Genomic DNA, 5,664 nt, shown 5'->3' with positions numbered 1-5,664 from the left:
ATGCACTTGAGTGACCGTCATTTAAATTCTCTTGTATTTATTCCCTCAAAAAAAAAAAAAGGGGGGGATAATTCTAATAGTGCCTACTTTTTAAAATTGTTAGAAAGATTAAATAAGTTTAGCAATATAAAATGCATGTCATTGTTCTGGAGCCAATGCATGCCCTTAAATATAATGATGGTTATGAAAATGATAATGGATTAATGATAGATTATGAAAGCTGATTATTTCCCATCATGTTGAAGTTAATAGCTGAGACTTATCTCTATAAGGATTTTCTAAAATCATCTAAATAGAAGCTGACCACTTCTTGGTTTATAGGACTTGACAAAATCCAAGTCACACTTGTGTTATCTCCTTTGTACTTCCAGCAACTCTGAGAGGCAGACAGAGAGAGAATTGGTTCAGACAGATTAGGTGAAAAGGTCAATACCATACTATCTCAGAGTAGCACTAAGCATGGGACACAGGCCTCCTATGTATTACCTGGGCCTCATTTTGTGGTTTCCTTTTCTTCTTCAATAATGTTGCTTATAAACATTGAGTCAATTAGGGTTCAATGTTGCTCTTGCCCCAAACTTCAGAAAAACAACAGGATTTTTATCAGCACCAAAGATAATGATGAGACTTATTTCCACAAGACATCTTGATAAGCTGTGTCCCCACTCAAGTCTCGTCTCAAATTGTAATCCCCATGTGTCAAGAGAGGGACCTGGTGGGAGGTGACTGCATCACGAGAGCAGTTTCCTCTATACTCTTTTGTAATAGTAAGTGAGTTCTCACAAGATCTGATGATTTAAAAGTGTGTGGTGGTTCCCCGCCCCACTTCCTGCCACAGTGTAAGATGTGCCTGCTTCCTTTTCACTTTCTGCCACAAATGTAAGCTTCCTGAGGCTGTCCCAGCCATGCAGAACTATGAGTCAATTAGACTTATTTTCTTTATAAATCATCCAGTCTCAGGTAGTTCTTTATAGCAGTGTGAAAAATTAAACAGTATACGTCTTTTCTTTCTGCCTATCCTAAGAGCTTCAGCCATATGCATGCCAGAAATGCATAAAAAAATTATGGTATGCTAATAACAATGCTTGAAATATAACTTTGCTTCTGGAGAGCTTAACGTACTTTACCACTGATAATATTTTCTTTATTTCCGTTTACATGTTTGGATCATCAAAACTAAATATTAATAGTGTTCTGGCTGAGACTTAACCCTGGGATTTCTAGAGACTGGTCAAGAGCAGATGGCATTCCTTTTGTGCACAGGGTGTTATCGAGGTGGGCAGGGCTCTTCTGGATGTCAGGAAAGCGTTGGCTTCCCTAATCAGTCAGATGACATTCAGTTCATTTAAACAAACATTTTTTTGGCCCTACCTTACCTGCCAAGTCTGTGCCATGTGCAAATCCAGGACGGAATTTCATAATCTAATCATTGTGTCACTGCTTCCTATTCTAATCCCAAACTTCCCTTGACTGGTGACAACACCACACAGCTGGCTGTCAGGATGAGGGAACAATTTGGAGGAACCTGATATCTCTCAGTTCCATATGTACTCTTTGGCCACAGTTTAAGATGAACATATTTCTTCCCTTTCCTTGTCCCATGGGGTGTGCACTATTTTTCAAAATCCACTTCAAATAGCAAAAGCAGGTCACTTGACTTACCTAGGTTGGGCTCTGATTTTTGCATCTTGACTCTTAGTTCAGGTATATGTTGATCATGAAAAGCTTCTCTTGACATTTTTTGATGCTTCAGAAAAGTGCCCATAGTGATTCAGACCATCTCCCTCGTTGCAGGCTCCCCTGTAACTTCCTACCATCTACATTCAATGGGTAATATGCCTTCCTACTTTACCAAGACCAGTGTGTGTGTCTTAAGGTCCCACATCATATCTTTACTTACAGTGCCAAGTCCAGGACTCCTGTCTCTAATTCCTCCCCAATAGTCTTGGAGAGTGTGTTTCATTCCTCAAGAAAACTAATATGTCCCTGCATAGCTACCCTTCCATTCTTCCTTCACTGGAGTCATGCCATTCCCTCCACCTCAAGATCCTTGAATACCTAGGCTCTGTACTCCATCCTCTTCCTCAATCTCTGAGCATACTTAGCTGGAGTCCCCTCTAAGAAGGAGTGTCCCTCAAGTCTAAAGATCTTCTTTTCTCTGGCCTGCCATGGCATTGCATCTTGCTGGGTCTCTTCCTATTTCTCTGACTCTTGGTTTTCTGTTCCCCTATTGATTTTGGCCTCAGCTCTTCACTGTTTCTATACTGTTCTCACTGTCTTGTTTATTCGTTTATTCATGCATCTGGGTTCTTTATGAAGACGACCTACTATCTGCCTGGCACTGATCTAGGTATGGGAGCACAGCAGTGGACCGAACAAACAAGGCTGCTTTCATTGAGGAGAACCAGCCTGATGGGAGAAACAGAAAATAAGCAAGTACATACATTAAAAATACGGCAATATGGATAGTGAGAGAAGACACGAAGAACAAGAATCAGGATGATGACATAGAGAGCAGCTCTAGGAGAGGAAGGTGGCAGGAAAACAAGCTTAGAGTGACCAGGGAGTGTCACTCCAAGGTGAAGTCATTTGAGACAAGACCAAAATTGACAAGAAACCAGCCATAGAATGAAGGGTGTTCCAGGAAGAGGGAACATCAGACGCTAAGGCTGTAACAGGTGTCCCCAGACTACAGCCCGTGGGCCGCATGAGGCCCCCTGAGGCCGTTTATCTGGCCCCCCGCCACACTTCAGGAAGGGGCACCTCTTTCGTTGGAGGTCAGTGAGAGGAGCACAGTATATGGCGGCCCTGCAACGGTCTGAGGGACAGTGAACTGGCCCCCTGTGTAAAAAGTTTGGGGACGCCTGAGCTATAATAACAATGATATTAGTAGAGGGAGAAAGTTTGGTAAGTATGAGGTACATTTCTTTAAAATTAAGTGTAGCTGGAACATTGTGGATAATGTTGTAAATTGTCCACAAGACCATGGTAGAAATGAGTGTGGAGAGATGGCCAAGGCATGAGATAGGCCATGGTGATAAGTCTAGATTTTATTTCAGTTCTGTGAGATGCCACAGAAGGGCTTTAAGCAAGAGAAGTTGTCATCTTTTAGTATACAAAGACTGTTCTGTCTACTCTTTGGAGAATAGAGCATATGAGTTCACCCATTAACTGTGAGAGGAGAATAATTACTAAATTGGGAGGCCAAGTAAACATCAATGAGAAAGGATCGAAGCCAAAATGGCAGGAAAGAGGAAGGGATAGCTTAATTTAAATGACTTTAAAACTCTCAGAACAAGGCCAAGTGTCCTTCAGGAAACTTAAGGTACTTGCAAAAGTGACTGAGGGTGACTGCCAAAAATCAAGGGAATCAGCAGAAGAATGAAAAGACTAAATGCTCCTATTTTCACTAATGCAGAAGAGGGCAGAAGTGGTATATGGAAAGTAGAGGTAAAATCGTCAAAGTGACCCTTTACAATGGGGTGGATAAACAATTAGAAAACATTATGAATATCAGCAATCCACATGAATAGACATAAGGAAAAATTTGTAAAGCTGAACCAGTTCTTGCTGTGGTAGGTATGGTGGTGGTTGATAAGATTATCAGACAGAAAATATCTCAGTCAGTCTATGTGTCCCAGTCTCCGTGAGGCTTTCGATAAAATCACAGAACTTCAAAGATGATTGGAATTTTATCATAATCTATTCCAAATTTCTAATCTCTAGAAGATCTGCCCCCACTAAATGTCCCAGTAATTGTTTGGATAACAACTGCTTGAACATAGCAAAAGGTAATTCATTTTACCTTGGAATGGCTTGACATGTATTGTTGAAAAATCTGTTTTTGTGTTAGTATAAGCCATTGATCCTGCTTCTTTCCTGTGGATGACTAGATGTCTAATTCCTCTCACAGATTCCTTTTACTGTAAATTTGCACAAGGTGTCATGCCATATATATAGAAAACAAGGAGCTATGTTTGGGTTTTGTGATTGAGCAACTGTACTAAAGCATTTTAATTAGGCCAGGTGCAGTGGTTCATGCCTATAATCCCAGCGTTTTAGGAGGCCAAGGCAGGCAGATCACCTGAGGTCAGGAGTTCGAGACCAGTCTGGCCAACATGGTGAAACCCCGTCTCTACTAAAAATTCAAAAATTAGCCAGCCATGGCAGTGGGCACCTGTAATCACAGTTACTTGGAGGCTGAGGCAGGAGAACTGCTTGAATCTGGGATGTGGAGACTGCAGCGAGCCGAGATCACACCATTGCATCCCAGCCTGGGCAACAAGAGTGAAACTCTGTCTCAAAAAAAAAAAAAAAAAAAAAAAGTGTTAATTAGTAGCTCAAGTCAAGGTAGAATGAGGTCTTCTTTAGAAGCAGGCCAAAGAACTATCTCTTCTTTTTTTCTGTTGCTTTTCTTTTTTAATCCATGTTTGGATCACGTGATTGTCAAGCCTAGAGATGAAACAAGGCTAAAGAAGAGAGATATATTGGATAATTGAATCTGAATCCAATAAATGTATTAATAGAATGTGGTAACTGGTTGAAACTAATAAACTTTAACAGCAGTAAGTGCAAAGTTTCATAATAAAATTTCCAAAATTGCCTGTACAAGACAAAATGACTCCACAAGTCAAGTGAAAAATACTCAGGGATTTTAATTGAACATAAGCTGACTATGACTAAGATGTGGCTGTAAATGTATTTGAATAGCTATCTCCTTCAAAGCAAACATAGCCATAATTCCACTGATTTATGCTGGTCAGACCACACAGGGACCATCAGTTCCTGTTCTGGATGTCACTTGGAGAATCATGCTGAGAATCTGAAAATCCTCCTGAAAAAGCAGCAGGGTGGTAAAGGATTGGAAACTACTAGGAAATACATTGGAAGAAACTAAGGAAGAGTAGCCCCAAACAAAAATGTCTTAGGGTGGATGTGGGGGAAAATAGCTCTTTTAAAGAGAAAACAGCATTAGGGCCACTTAATAGAGTTTGAAGAGGGAGGAGGAGTGTACGGAATTCCACTGAATATAAAGAACTTCCTTAAGCATTAGAAAAGGTGAACTTGTGAAGTGGAAAGCTCTCATCACTAAAAAAGATCCAGTCCATTCATCTGAAATGTTGTTGGGGGAAGTCACAAATTGGAAAAGAGGTTGAATTAGGTTAACTTTAACTTCCCATCCAAGTTTAACACAGTATGTATGCTCTAAGGATTAGTCCTCCAAACAGCACAGAGTTTATGGCCTGGTGGCTCCTTGCCCAGGAAGATCCAATTGGAGACATTCTGTTGCTCTGTCAGATGTCAGGAGGGAGCATTTCCTGCTTCTGGTTCACTCACCGTCAGCTGTTGCTCTGCTGTTCCATTTTGAAATATCAGCGTTAAGCTTTCCCTTTTGGAAAGAGAGCAGGAGAGGACAAAAAGGAGGCTGAAGGAGAGGCTCTTGGAGTACTCTTTCTTTTACTTCAGTTCCAGGCATTCCTAATCTATTATGTCAATTTGAGTTTATAGCTGAATGGAAAGATTCAGGTTTCCCTTCCAGAGATGGGCGGGGACACTCAAACAGCTGCTAGGATTAGGGAGTGGCTAATAGTTGGAAGAGGCCAAACACAGTCTAGCTGTTTTATTAAAAAGAAGTAATTAGAGGAAAAGGGAGAACTGCAAAGA

Source organism: Saimiri boliviensis, chromosome 6, assembly GCF_048565385.1.
Source record: "Saimiri boliviensis isolate mSaiBol1 chromosome 6, mSaiBol1.pri, whole genome shotgun sequence".
NCBI classification, from domain to species: domain Eukaryota; kingdom Metazoa; phylum Chordata; class Mammalia; order Primates; family Cebidae; genus Saimiri; species Saimiri boliviensis.
This window is presented reverse-complemented; position numbering follows the sequence as displayed.